Genomic DNA, 15,042 nt, shown 5'->3' on the forward strand with positions numbered 1-15,042 from the left:
AGCCTTCTAGTTGTTCCCCTTGGCTGATCAGCAGCTCGAGTACCAGACACCTCCCCCAGCTCCTCCTGGGGTCGGGGCAGGGGGAGGTCAGTCCTGTCATCTAGTGTTTGGGTGGTGACCATCTTTTACCCTCCCCCATTCTGCTTTGTCCCCCTCTGCCTTGGGGCAGCAGCAAAGGTGGGGACCCTACTGTGACTGCTTTTCAGCGCCGTCCTATTTACTGCCTCTTACAAAAGGCTGTTGACTTCAGCAACGTGGGATTGCTTTCCTACGGAGGGCTGGGGGAGAGTCTCCAGGGATTCGTGGCCCCCAGCCTCTTATTTGAGGTGGTTGGTGCGCAGCGCAATAATTTCAGAAAACGGGGTAATAATGGGTGGCTGGCAGGTGTATTTGCTTCCTTGAGCAGCTCTCTCCCAGCTGGTTTCTGAGTTTTGCTTCTGTTTAAAACTTGCCACTCAGACTTCTTGTTGGAGTGATGGAAATTTTCTGTGAAGCGGATTTCTTTTCATAATTGAGCTTTCAATTTCTGTCCATTCTTCGAATATTTTATGTCTTTTCTGTCCTGTGGTAGCTAGGTTTTTAACATTGGCAGCCCTTCCCTGCTTTACCTGATGCCTAATTGTGAATATTGACACGCGCTACCGCTGCAGATAAATTCTTCAGGAGCCCGGTACCATGTGCCTGTGGTCTGTGATCCCTAATGTTTTTCTAATGCGTCTATCTTTATGACACTTGGTTCAATGGGGAAATACTATCTCAGTCACAGATGGAAAGACTGAGGCACCAAAATATTTATGGCCCAAGGTCACACAGGAAGTATGTGGTGAGGCAGGGAATTGAATCGAGATTTCCTGAGACTCGGATTAGCATTTTAACCAGGGAAGCATCCTCTCTGTATTTGAAGCCAATAAATTGACCTTGGAGTTAATATCCAGTGTAGAAGAAAGTACTTTGTGTTTTGTTCAGTATCTCTGTGAGTAAGAAGCAAAACTCGAGTTGCTTCCCACACTTGCATTCCTTTCCTTGTTTTTTGTAATTTGTATGTGAAAAAGGATAAGGTGGTAAAATAGGAAAGATGTTGACTTTCTCAAGGCTCTGTGTGTGTAATCATGCATGTTGAAAAACAGCCAGCTATTACACTGTCCTCTCCTTTAGGTCTTTTTACCTTACTGTGTTCCAAATCTCTGAAAGTTTTGGAATGCTGCTGTTGCCTGGGAATAATTTGTTCTTAGCTAGGACCAAATAAATCTAATATTCTATAAAGCTGAGTTGAAAGGAGTCTACCTGGTGTTCAGTGGTAACCTGGATCTTAGTTTGTGATTCTTAATACAGCAGTCTGTGAATAAACTTGTATTGACCATCTTCAACATCTCCTGGAGCAAGCTATTACAAGTTGTTCGCTCGGTGGTAGGCTCAGTATTGTTGCAGCAGGTTTTTGAAAAACTTGGCCTTAACTGCAATTAAGCAGCACTTTGACAATGAAACGGAATAATTTCAACTTCTTGGGCTTTGTATCTGCACAGATACATATTGCAGGCTGTTTTCATTCCTGTTATGTTAGAATAGCTTATTTTTGTTTGTAAAATTTGGTAGTTAATTTTACTACAGCGTTTTAGTTGCCGATGGTTTTGAGGAGTTGGATGTTAGAATAGTTTAAAACAATAACTCCTAGTGTATTCACCTTTAGAGAGAATAAAGATAACTTTGTCTACACAAATGCGTTTCCTGCCACAACCCTTGATCACAAACTGCATCTTTCTTTGATGTTGTACTGAAACCAAAATTGCAACAAAATTGAATATAAATGTTCTATATGACACTTGTAACGGTCTTTTGTTTGGGTTTTTTTGGAGGTTAGCATTTGCATCGTGTTGACTGTGTGGGTTGTCACACCCAGGCCAACAACCTTTCATCTTTTATATTCATTTTTAGGAAAGGTTTGGTGAGTCCTTGAAAAACAAGATTTCACATGTACTGTGCAAACAGTAAAGATTCCAGCATTCTGCTCACAAGAGAGCGTGCCGGGCCTTGGCAGACCCCCACTGGGAACGCAGTAGGTTTGGGCGGTACTCTGTATGTATTTGTAGACCCGTTTGTACACCCGTTATTGAAAAAGGTTTTGGAATCCCTTTGGGTGAATTTCGAGCAAATTAAAATACATGTTTTAAGCTTGGAAGACTGAAACTGGCACTTTTATTTGATGACCTGCTATTTCCCCAACTTGGAAGACTTCTTGTCAAACTGTAGAAGTAAGCTTGTAACTTTTAAGAAAATAAACAACTGGGAAGGCATTCTTACGATATTCTGCGTCAGAGTCATAAGCCGGTATGAAATACTGTAAGAATGCCTTCCCTAGTTACATATTTTCTTTATTTCCTCTCATCGTTTCATTTGGGGATCAGGGAAGATCATCGTCAATCAGGGAAGAATTTTAAATTTATCTCTGAAAGCAGTTGAGAAAACATCAATATTAGTAACACTGCAACAGTCAAGAGACTTTAGGAAAAAAAAACCCGTTTCTCACTTCTAATTTTGCTGTATCTCAAAACGATCAGATCTGAACTATCGGTGTTTAAAACTGTGGTTGCTCATTGCTCTGGTTTCAGGCTGGTGAATATCAGAGAAGTAACCTTTTCATTTTTTTCACCTGTTTTTAGCAAGTTGTCGTGAAGCTTACCAAGGTCAAGATGGTTAGTTTTCAGCTGTTATCTTTGCTGCGAGCCAGACCTTAACTGAAAAGTTTTGGATTCCTGAGTGAGGAGCACACACTGAACTCTTTATTGCATTCTTGAAGAGCTTATTGTAAAAGCAGCGATAATTTATTCTTTCAGTGGTGCTAACACAATCCTTTCTGTGTATTGACCAGCAAGACAGACCACTGGCTCGGAGCCCTTAGTCCATTTCAATCTTAATGTAAATCTGCTATTGTTCCCAATATCTTGATTGATGTGGAAAATGCTTCCGTTTGCTCAAGATTCACTTTTCCAGCATTGGGGCCTGATGCCTTGTATTTTTTTGCCCATGTCTTATTAAAAGGAGTTCAGGAGGAACATTTATTAGGCTGTGACTTCAGAAACATCTGCGACTTCAAGACAGTATCACCTTTCTGGTGAAAATAACAATGGATCTGCTGTGTTTGCTGGAGGAAGCTGTGAGCTTCTGCTGGCTGGCTCAGTGCAAAGGTAGCCAGCTTAGTCTATAAACTACCTCAGTGAGCGACGGAGGCAGTGATTTTTCGGAGCGCTCCAGTAAAACCGCGGAACGTACCTGCCTGTGCCTTATCTTTAGAAAAACTATATTGGGAATTAACCAGTATGTGTAAAGACTTCTTAAGTGTGGAGAGCCAAACCAGTGCAATTTGTAATCCTCGATGTGCGAGTGGCTTAGGAACTGGAGTTTGGTACTGGATCCAGTAGCTTGAAAAAGATGATGATTTTTTTATATTAAATATAACCTCTTGGATGGCTTCAGTGACTACTGAAGCTGTTCGTTATCTGCTCCTGGTGGAGCATCTTTAGTGGAACAGTTTCTAGAATAAAGCTGTGCTGCCCCATAACAGTAAACTGTGATTGTGTTTTCCAGATTGTACAGCTTATGTCTTTTTTTATGTCCCCTATCAGAGGATAAATATGTTCATGATAATTTAAATTTGGATACATTCACATACCTTTTGGAAATGGATTTTTTTTTTTATCATTATTGTCATATAGAGGAATAGAGCACTGAGGAGATGACTAAGTAAATACACTTAATTGCCACACAATGCACTTCATACAGGAACCATCTTCATAGCGTTCAAGTTACCTTTCACTCATTAGATCATAGCTTAAGCAGTGGAGTGTCTTTGGCTAATACAGCATTAAATGTACGTGCAGTGTTTACTCAGTTGTCAGGTTTTGCATTCGGTACGTACTGAATAAATGCAAGAGGGCTGCGTAAGGTCTTTTGGTTCTTTCCCAGTGGAGTCTTCCTTGGGTTTTATTTGCTGATTCTAGCAGAGTTAATCATTGGCTGTTCTCCGATGTCTTTTGCTGTTTTACTGAATGTAGGTTGTTTTCTGCACCTTTTTTTCCTTAAGACTTTATGCTTGCCTAGTCACTAAAAAGAAAATTACTGTTCCTTTTTTCTTGTATGCAGAAAGAAGACTGAGGGACAGTACAGCACGTTGCTCATCCTACAGCAGGCACTGACCGTGTAACGTTTATCAACAGGAGAAAATTCAAGTAAGGAGAGTGTCGACGGTAATTAGACATAACTTACTATTCTCCCAGATCTTATGAAGCATTTTTTCCGTTAAGTCTCTAAGTACACTTCAAGCTGAAATAATATAAAAGTATTATTTGACAGATTTCTAGACTTACGGCTCCCTTTTTTGGGGGGGGAAGAAATTTTTGGATAACTTACTATCAGATAGAAAAAATGAATTAGGGAAGGAAGAACTGATAGAGTTCTTGAGGTAAGAAGAGGTTCAGTGTTTCCACATAAACATTATTGGTTTTATAAGGTAGCAACCTTCTCTTTATTTCCACATTACTTTCGCTCTCTCTCTTCCCCCCACCCCCTTAGCTGGAAGTTTTGTCTAAGAGAGACTTGCATAATTGGCCTTTGGATAAAGAAAGTAAATTCTGTTTTTAGCAAAATGCATTTCCTGTGTAGAAAACAGCTCAAGTGGGTGGTAGCATACTGATAAGTGACCGGCTAGGTGGCCTTACTCAGATACACTTTTTAGTTGGAGCTTATGGAATTGAGCTCCTCAGTCATGGAATTGATCAGGTCATGGAACTGACCTGCTTGAAAAGCGGAAGGAAATCTGTCAGAAAATTGCCATCGGTGTGGCACTTGTGGGAGCAAGAATTCTCCAACTTTCTTTTTTTTTATGAAGATTCCTGTGATTTATCTCCTGATGTACAATACTGCAAGACCCTTATGAAACCATGGCAATTGCATTCTTAAAAATACAAGTAGCCAAAAGTAAAGACAAGTTTTAGAAGCTGTTGGCTAGAACAGTGTGTTTTACATGGAAGGAGAATAAGCAGATGCACTATAAAGTATTTGTGAATCAGAAACCTCCTTTTTGATGTGAAGACATAAAGTAGCTGTTTCATCTTTTAGGGAGTTGACGTGAGTATGTCCTGAAGACAATCATCAGGCTTTTTCTAAAAAGAACATTTAGAGCCACCTGTTGCATTGGTGGGGGCCTGATCTTTCAAATTCATACGTTTGAATTTGTTTCCCGATCTGTCTGGATTAGAAGAGAGCAGCTGTTAATATTGCTCAAAATGGGTATCCATAGATACCGCACAACCATTACGTAGCCAATAATTAACCCTGTCCTTTGACAAGTTTTTGATCACTGTTATGTGTGACATTGGCTGCATATAGCTTACAACAGTGTATTCTTTAGCCTAACACGACTGCTGCATTGAGGAAAGCAATCGCATCAGCTGCGTCAGAGGATGAAATTGCAATTTTGCATGACATCACAGCTAATGCGCTGTTCATTGAATTGAAAGGCATCCGAGCAGACTTTAGTTTTTCTGTGACGGGGTGTGTTTTTGCTGAGGTTAGGTCCCCTCTAATGAAGAATTAGTTTTCGTGTTACGACTATGCACCAAAATTCAAGTGTTATGTGCTAGTCTCAACTTTGTGAGGAGCAGTTCACCCCATTTTCCCAAGTCCTTTCGTGTTTGGTTCACAATTGTCTAACGCAACAGAAGAAATCAAGTAAAGAACTGAACGGTAGCTAATCGATGTCGAATAGAATGTGATGTGAAACTACATAAGTAGGTACAAAACAAGTCTTTGGGGAGAGAAGTTGAGAGTGCCCTGTGAGTGAAAGATCAATCAGCAGATGGATTTCTTACAAGATACAAAGAAAAAAAAAATAGATAACCATGTTATAGTCTCCTGAGTTGAATGGGTATTTTGGGAGGAAAATCGTTTAACCATGTTAAATACGGGGTTATAAATTTGGATGAAGTATTTTTATCTGCTGTTTAATGCCCTTTATTAAATAGCTTCAACATTGATATCTCTTTAATGGGGATCAGTTGCTTTCAGTTCTGCTGTGTGAAATGCTGAAGAGTCCCAAACTAGGGAAGTGGTCTGTACCACTAACACATAACTTCAGTTGGGTTCATCATACTACAGTTACTTGAAGGAATAAAAGCAGCCTTTAATATTTGCATGGATGTAAGTAGCTTTAGTACTCTTTAAGTACTTGCAAGACGGTACGTGTTAGTATTGAGCAGAATGACTGTTTTCATCAGAAGGTTTAATCTGCTTACCAATACCTATATTTTTGTCCATTTCAAAATGTCAGGGGTGATAATTATTTAGAAGAATTATTCAGTTTTGCAAGATGTTATATAAACAACTTTTTGGTGTGTTGTAAACTGTCATTTTGCTTTTTAATGCCTAGGTTTCTTAGAATATAAAATTTATAAAAACATATATATAAACTGTCATCCTTAGATTCTTCAAAACTGTGATAATTTACACTTGCGCGCTTATGTAAAGGTGTGATTACATCCCCAAACTTGTAGCAGGTTAACTGATTTACCAATGAGTGTTTAAAGCTCAGGCATAGAGGCAAATTATTTTGGTGTGTTACCATGCATCAGCTGAACTGTGATAATGGTTATATGCGTGTTCCCGGCCTGTCACAAATGCTGGGTGAAGTGTGTTTGCTTAAACCTCGTGTGTGATCTCATACTTGCATTTTACCGTGCATTTTCCATGAACTGAAAAAATGCACATGGTCTGTTACCATGAGACTGCTCAGATATGGTAATTTAAGTAATTTATTGGTGTGTTTTAGCCCTTGGTTTAAGTATAACCTGTTTTAACTAGGCTAATTTGATCCGCTGTGCAGCTAAAGCATTGCAGCCTGAACCTCTTTTCATGTTGCGCAAGGAAAACAGTCTTCAGCTTGTGTATCAAAACAATTCTTCCTTGCTTGAAGTTTGCATAATCTCTTACAATTTGAAGAAATCCTTTGCTATCGCTGTATTTTTATGCTTGTTTTTGAAGTCATGTTTTGTAAGAGAGCTAAGGGGAAGAATTACCTGTTTGTATCGATACATTGACAGGATACATCAAGAACACTTCTGATTTGCCGAAGCAGATTGAATCGGAGCTAGTGGAAAATCAGCCTTTGCTTTCCTTAGTGCCTTCAGAAACCTGAAAGCAAACTCCTGCTCGTATTAATCTTGTGAAGTCCTGATGTTACTTCTGTTTTCTTGGATTAGATGACAACTGACTGCTCTGACCAGTCTCGCGGTAGGGAGCCTTCCCTGGAAATAGTGTTGTTACTGTTGGTTTTAATAACCTGGATGATTGCTCTCTCTTAGAGTCGAGTTTAAAATAAAAAAGAAATTGTTGTTCGAGATTTGGAATGCAAGCATTTGGAAAACAACTTTTGGTTCAGATCTTGTTTGTATCACAGCAGCTGTACCTACTCTGTGCTTGTGTCTGCCATCCCGTAATGCTCCCTAGGTTAATTTAGGACAGGTATTGCACAGCCCTGGCACTAAAAAGGTATGAGTTTTGGTGCTTCCCTGGCATAATCCCAGGAGGTTTCATTGGCTCAGCAAACTGACATCCCCGTCTGTACAACACACAGCCTGGCACGCTTGGTGTCTGGAAATAACATGGCGTAGGACAAAGTAGACCAGCCAAGCTCAGGGTACACTTAAATTTGCCACTGTGCTGGCTGGTCCTCAGCCAGCTCTTACTTGAAGATTATAAGAAAAGCTTTTAAAAATACTTAGATATTTATTCCTTGCTGTGAACTAGGTATTCCTCGCTGTAGGGAGGAAACTCAGATGAACAAGGTGCTATGGAATGTGTTCCTGTTGCGGTGGACTTGTCTGCACATACAATAGCCATTTCTTTGGGTTGTTTCCAGTCTTTGAAACAGAACTTTTTGCCCTGAAATTGAAGAAGGTTGGTAAATAAATGGGCAGAACTTGTTTCTTTTAAGGGGAAGAATTACCGTAAAGGGGATTCAATTTTGCGTTCCACTTCAAGACCAAAGCTTTCCCATAGGGAAGAATTGTACGTAGTTATCCAGGTACTTAACCTGAATTTCAGAATCTTGGGGCACGTGCAGCTCCCTGTAGAAACTTGCAGCTCCTGTCTTGTAAATCTTGGCACGGTTTTAAACATTTTGCTTCATCTGTTCAGATCTGTAGTTACTTAAAGGTGTAAACTCCAGCTACCTTTTTGCTGACCGGTTAAGGTTTCTCTGTGGCCATTACTGCATTATCACCAAGGTATATTTTCAGATACATAGTAGTGCTTGTGCTCTTAAGAGTACAGTGTTGTCTTTCTAGAGCTGCGTGTATTTTATTTGCAAAGAAATACCCTATTAGCTTCCCAGCTGTTCTTTGCCACTGTTAACATTATGACTGCACCCTGAGGCCTGTGAGGACACTGTCACTGCTTTTGTGCTTTGCAGGGTTTTCCTTTCTCATTTTTTATCTTTTTTTTTTTCATCTCAACAGTGCTCTCTACTTCTTGTGTCTCTGGCCAGAAGGTTTTTTGGAATTACTTTTCAATGAGCCATGGTGTATGATACTTCCCTAACTTCTAAGTGATTTAGTTAGACATTTGGGTATAGAATTTCAGTAGTATGTTGTTAATGTGTAAATAAACTGGTTTCCTTCAAGGCCTGAACAACCAGAACAACGTTTTGAAATTCAGGGGGCACAGCTTCACACTTAGAAAATCATATTTAAAATAAATACGTTGTTACATTGCATTTATTAAAAGCTTTTTCATATAACCTTGAAAATTTTATGCTTTGTGTAGCTTTAGGACATTAAAATGAGCAACTTAGCTTATGCCAGAACATGTCATCTCCCTAGCTGGTGGGAAGAAGCAGTCAGTTTTGCATTTAATCAATTAATTTTTTTAACAACATCGACACAGCTGGAAAATACCTTAATCCCATTACTTTTTTAAAGTTGAAATAAGAATGAAACGCTTTAAGGGCTCAGTCCTTTGAGGTGTTCAATTCTCTTGAACGCTTCTAGAGGCAGGAATAGGACCTTTCGGGGGGTTTCGGGCTGGGTTTCGTTTTATGGGGCTGGTCACTTAGGAAGCAGCACAGAAGTGCTCAGGAGATGACTCTGCTGCTCTGGCAGTAAGAGTAAAGACTTAAAATAACCGAAACAATAAAGGAAAATATTTATCTAAAAGTAATATAATGTTTGCATTATAGAAACTGTTAATGCAAACTTTACAGGCCTCATAAATGAATACTTAAGAGGACAGCATATTGTTAATAACAGCTCAAATCAGGTCAAATCTAATGTACTCTGGGCATTGACAGATACTTTTCTTCCCAGCTCACGGTTCTTAACAGTGGAGTTTCTCTTGTGAGGAACAGCAAGAAATTCTGCAGTAGCTGGGAAAATGTATGTAACCCTCTAGGGTGAGCACTGCCCTTCAGATGGTGCATTTGGCTTTTTTGTCCCCATGGAGTACAGCTCTCAAATCTTAAGGGATGTAGCTTCAGGCTAGAAAGTACCTCTTTAAGCGCGACGGGCGGTTGCTGGTGTAGTTTCTGTTTGAGGGTGGAGGGGAGCAATTTTTTTTTATTGCTTTCCTGGCACAGTCACATCAGGAACCTGATCCAGATTGGGAAGGGAGGATGAAAGTTGATCCTATCGCTTATGTCAGAGTTCCCATGTGTCTTAGTATGTTGCATCTGTTGTTTCTCTGTGTTTCTAGGGTTTTTTGGTGTCCGTGATTTCCATCTCAGTCTCACTCCTCCCTCAGAGAGAATTTCTATGGGCAATCAGGTCTCAAAGTACCCTGAGAGATGAGCATTAACACTTAATTTAATTGTCTTTAGGAAAAAAGTGTCCTTCTGTAATTTACTAGTTGCCCCCACCCCGCACTTCTACAGAGGGTTTACACCTTGACTTCTGCCTCCATGGGTCATTCTTGTCGGTGGCCACAGGAGCCAGTCAACTTTCTGCAGCTTTTAGAAAGTTACTAGAGGTCCTTCTGGCGGCTGGCCTGGTGTGTTTCATCCCCAGATGGTCTTTGTGAGGGCAGAAGGTCTGTCTGGACTGTGATAAAAGGCACGTGGTCACTTTTATGTTTTACCGTGGAAACTGTTAGAACTACTTTAGAATATGCATTTAAGTAACAGTTAAACTTTTTGGAAAACACAGAGAAATGGTTTGGAATTGTCACTTTTTTAGATGTCAAAAGAGAAAAAGATTTTACAAGAGTTTCTAGAAAAAAACACTCGGTGCGGAGCGCGGAAGCCTTTTACTATGTGTCTGTGGAGTCAGGGCGGGCATTTTGTTGAGTTTTTTTGTTTTACTTGGGTCACAGACCTCATCTAGGTCAAAATTGCGAGGTCCTAGCAATACCTGGATCAAAATGACATCGGGCTTTACAGCTGTAGGTATTAAAAATGTTTGACTGAGCACATTTGTTGGGTAAGTCATGAAGAACGTTTTCAGTATCAAAGCTGTGGTGCCCTTCTGGCTAGAAGCCAAACTTCATACAAGATGGTGCAGACAAATTCACTTGGGTGTCATTATAAATTATTTCCAACATTTTAATCAAAACATATATTTAGTTTTGAACAGATGACTGTTATGGAGTGATGGTGGTCTCTTCAGAGCTAAAGTTGTAACTGGGCTTCTGTTAAATCTGATTCCGTTAAGTCTCTCATTCCCTTAATCTTGCTAAAAGTAAACGAATCCACCTAGAACGTCTCATGTGTGGTCCTGTGGCAGAGGAGAACTATTTTAGGACTGGGATGATATCTTAAACACCTTGTTAATACTGTTTATTTGAAAAACTTGGGTGGGAGAGGGTAGCTTGTACCTTTTTTCCAAAATGTTTCCTACCTCAAAATTGCGTGGGGCGTAAATTTCAAATCTGGAGGGGTGAGGGTTTTTTAGAATTCATAAATAAGGTTTGATCTTTTTGATGAGGCTATTCCTTAGCCTGAGGTTGGGGACGACTTTTGTTTGGGTCTGCTGCTGTTCTTTTTATCAACCTTTGGAGATCACTGGTGCAAAATTTAACTGACAGGTTAGAGTGTGTTTAAAATACTCAGAAGTCTCAGCTTGCAAGAGATCATCTGGATTTTAAGGCACGGCAGTGTCTCAACATTTTCTTTATCAAAGTACATGAGGTTCGTAGAGGTATGTGTCCACAGATCCAGTGCTAGATGTTACTTTTTTCTGAAGGTAAAAGACACTAACAAAGTATGTTGCTTGCAATGAGACTGGGTTTTTTTCCCCACTTAGAGAAAATAAATATAATATATAAAAGTATAGTAGATATATATAAAAAATACTAATTAGTAATTCTGTTACTATAAAAAGGTATAATCAAAGCTTTAGTTTTTAATACAACGCTGCTTTTAATAAATGGCGATATTGTAGTAATTTACTTCCTGCAATAAATGTAAACTTATGATCAGGCTAGAAGGTTGCATAAGGCACTGAACCTAGAAATCAGGAAGTCTGAGCTAAATTTCTAGCTCTCCATCAGACTTCCTCTTGGGTCCTGGACACATTGTTCTTTCTAACTCAGGCATACTGTATTAAAGAAAAAAGAGTTTCCATTTAAGTAATGAGCTCCTTGGAATAGGAACTTTCTCATATTAAATCCAGCACTTACTATAATGAAAATAGAGTCTTTGTGGTAGCTTCTGTGTGGGATTGTGAACTTTTTTTTTACTGTTTATGAAATCTGTTCAGCTTCTACTCTGGACAGTGGAATGAAACTGATCCATTTCTGTCTACAGCGTTCCTCCCCTCTTTAGTTTGTGTGTGATGTCTTTCTGAAGAGAGATTTTTAATATGCTAGGAAAATATTTTAATAGGCGATAACAGGATTTCTAAAACTTGCTAAATACATAACGCTGCTACACATTTGCACAGTAGATAATCTCATATTTTATTAATGTGATTAAAGGATATAATTCCAATGAAGAAGTTATTTTTCAGTATATGCATTTTTTCTTACTTGGTGTAGTACTATAAAACACATTTAATGAATACACAAACTTTTCTTTGGTTTTACATGCCCTGCGCATAAATAGCTGCAAATTCATTGTTACCGCTTAAAGAGAAACCACGTCTGTAAAATTGTTGATGTGGTATTGGTGTTTACTGGTGACTGTTCCAAAGCTCTGGATAAAACAGAAGTGGTGCGTTTATACGGGAAAATTATTCCAGTCGTAACTTTTTCTTACAGATATTACTGTGATCATTTTGAAGTTGTTTCTGTTGTGACGTCCAAGTGGAAGTGACCACGAGTTGAACGTCGCACCTCATTCCAGGCTGCACATGGGCAGATGGCTAAAGGAGGCTTTGTAATGCAGTGAGCATTGTTTCCAGTGGTTTTATTTGTTAGTAACCACCCCCGTATACTAGAATTGCATATTTATTTCACTTTGGACCGAAACTCTTTTAGACTACTTTAGATTTTCATTTCAAAGTGTCTCATGAGAATCCATGACGTTTTCCAGACATAAGGTACGATGATGTAGTACCATACAGACCTCAGCTGGCTACCTTTGCTTTGCTAGTTCCGTATAGGGAGCATAATAGCTGTTTTGTATGTAAATAAGAGCCCAGCTTTCTCGGCTGAGGCGCTGACTTCAGGCGGGAGTAGGCACGAATCAATGAACACTGAGTTCAGTGCGAATCCTCGGGAGCTGGACGGGGTCCAGGATGACTGCAGCACTGGTTGAGAAGAATTTGGGCTGGAGAAGAGGGAAGGCCAATGTTTCAGTCTTCCAGAGTCTCGGCATTTTTACTATGTCAGGAAGTGAGGTCAGGCACAGCCGCTGTATACTGTAATTGTTTTCCGGAAGGCTAGTCATTAAGTTTTTCTGTTTTTCTTAGGAGCCTTTGTAGTGCGAGACTGTCAGTGGAAAATATTGCCCCTTTTTTTAATATGGTTAACCATATTACATTAGCACAGCGTTGAATTACTCAGGAACGCTTCTCGGGGTACGTTTTTAAAATATGAACTGGTTTTATTTGGTTTAAAATATTTTAATTTTTTAATGTTGTAAAATAAATGACAAAATATTTCAGGTTTTTAGATGCATGTGTCTTGAACAAATAATCTGTGAAAGCAGTAGCTCAAGCTGTTTCTGGTGTAGATTTTTGTTAACTTAGAAATGCGATATCCACTGTTACTACTTTCAGCTTTGCTAAAACAGTGCTTCAGAAGGTTTGTTTCTGAGATGGTTAGTCCCAATTCTATTTTTTTTTTTTTTAATGGCTGTCATGCTGTAAGGGCTGAATTCATCCTTCAGCTCAAACCAAGTTTGGGAATGACCTTTAGCTGATATCTAATAGAAACCACTGTAAAGAAATGAATCAGGCCAGAAGTACTCTTGTAAAACGTAACCTTTCTAAAAATTAATCTATTTAATGCCATACTGACTCAAAAATCTCCAGTGCGTGGTGACAAAGCTCTAGAAGATACCTCTACAAATTCTGCTATTGATTCATATATAATGATTTACTAATTCTCGGTACATTCCTTTGCGGCTCTGAAAACTACAGAAGTTGCCTAGTCTTTAATGCTTGCAGATGGGATTTCTCTTGTTTATTTTTAGCCTAGATTTTAAAATTGTGTGTATTAGCTCATCTTTGATGTCAGTGCAGCCCGTGAATTCTTAGTGTAAATACTTTTTTCTTCTTTTTTTGTTCTGACCACTTGGATAGTTAGTAGTGGTGATAAACTTAAAACACCTAGCTGCCAAGAACAGCCCCTGGAAAATAGCAGTCCGAGTCTCTATTACCCAGCATGTGATAGAACAAACTAGCTTTAGGGGACCCGAAAAGCTTTTTGACACCGTTCTACCTATAGGTAGGTCACTCCTTTTTGGGGCCATGTACAACTCGCCAGCTGGATTTGCCTATCCAGGCTAACTTGGTTTGGGGTAAAACCGAGGGTTCAGGGAACGCCCGGCGTCAGTGACAGCGTTTGAGGGGAGCTGTGAGACTTGGTAGTTGTGGACGGAGGTGGGCTCAGGATCCTCGAATCTCCTCTCTGCCCGCGCAGTGGTTGCCCTCCACCTCTTCTTTAGAAGCAGCCGTCTTCCTCCCTTGCAGCAGCCGTGCTGCACTGCTTGCCCTGCTGCTGCCTTCGCTGGCGAGAGCGAGAGTCGTGGGGCTGAGCTGGAGGACGGCAGGGCCGGATTCCTTGCTCCTAGACCAGCAGTAGGAGGGTGTGGGTAATGGCTTTTCAGGATAAATCTCTATTTCTTTGTTTTGTTTTTCAGGAAATTGTGCTGAGTATGTAATAACTTTTCAGGAATTTTCCCTTTTTTTTTTTTACCCAAATACCACCTACTTCCTTGAATGAAATGGGGACTTTTGGGAGGCGAACCCGTTGATATCATGTTCAGTGGGAATGCTTTATTTCCCTTGAAAAGTTTTACCTGTTAAATTGGGGAGGGGTTGAGTCCCGTGCTCATTTACCAGCAGAGATGCCACCTTTGAGAGCAGCAGTGTCTTCTGCTGCTCTCTTACCAGTATTTTTAAGGAATGAAGCTGTGCTCTAAAACAAAAAAACCCTTGGTTTTTGCAAATCTGTCAGTACGCAGTGGGATGTTCCTCTTTATCGTTAGTGGTCTGCCACTTGCAGCCATCTGAGCCCAGCTGTACAGTACAACGTTAGCGTTCTGAGCCAGGTGAAACTGCCCAAGAGTTATTAAAATGGTTTCATTTATGCGAGTATTTCCATTTTCTCTGACCATATGGAGATTCCTACTGAGACATTAAATTGTATTTGCTATTTTTGGAGATTGTCATTAACTGTATAAAAACATTTGTTTCCTAATAGTCCAAGTAATAAGTTCTCCCTCTGAAAAATGTGAAGTTACAGCACTAAGCAAGTAGAACGTGTGTGTGTGTAGGTGTAAACGTAAATACTACCTGTGTCATTAGGCAGCAGATTAAGGATTCTGAGAGCCATGTGGATGTTGGTGCTCTGCGCTACAATTAGTACTAACTACACTGCGCTGCTCGCTGATGGAGA

The 15,042-nt window shown here is 39.8% G+C and overlaps 1 protein-coding gene across 2 annotated transcripts in view; it reads left to right on the plus strand.

The window, feature by feature from the left end:
- Nucleotides 1-4,143: 4,143 nt before the first annotated feature.
- Nucleotides 4,144-15,042, plus strand: part of LOC103919178 (fibronectin type-III domain-containing protein 3a-like) — a 42,987-nt gene continuing 32,088 nt past the window's right edge. For both annotated transcript variants that reach the window (XM_009326643.1, XM_009326644.1), the window contains exon 1: nucleotides 4,144-4,241. The gene's annotated coding sequence lies outside the window, so the exon portion shown is untranslated. The remainder of the gene's footprint in view (nucleotides 4,242-15,042) is intronic.

Source organism: Pygoscelis adeliae, unplaced genomic scaffold (assembly GCF_000699105.1).
Source record: "Pygoscelis adeliae isolate BGI_AS28 unplaced genomic scaffold, ASM69910v1 Scaffold216, whole genome shotgun sequence".
Taxonomy (NCBI): domain Eukaryota; kingdom Metazoa; phylum Chordata; class Aves; order Sphenisciformes; family Spheniscidae; genus Pygoscelis; species Pygoscelis adeliae.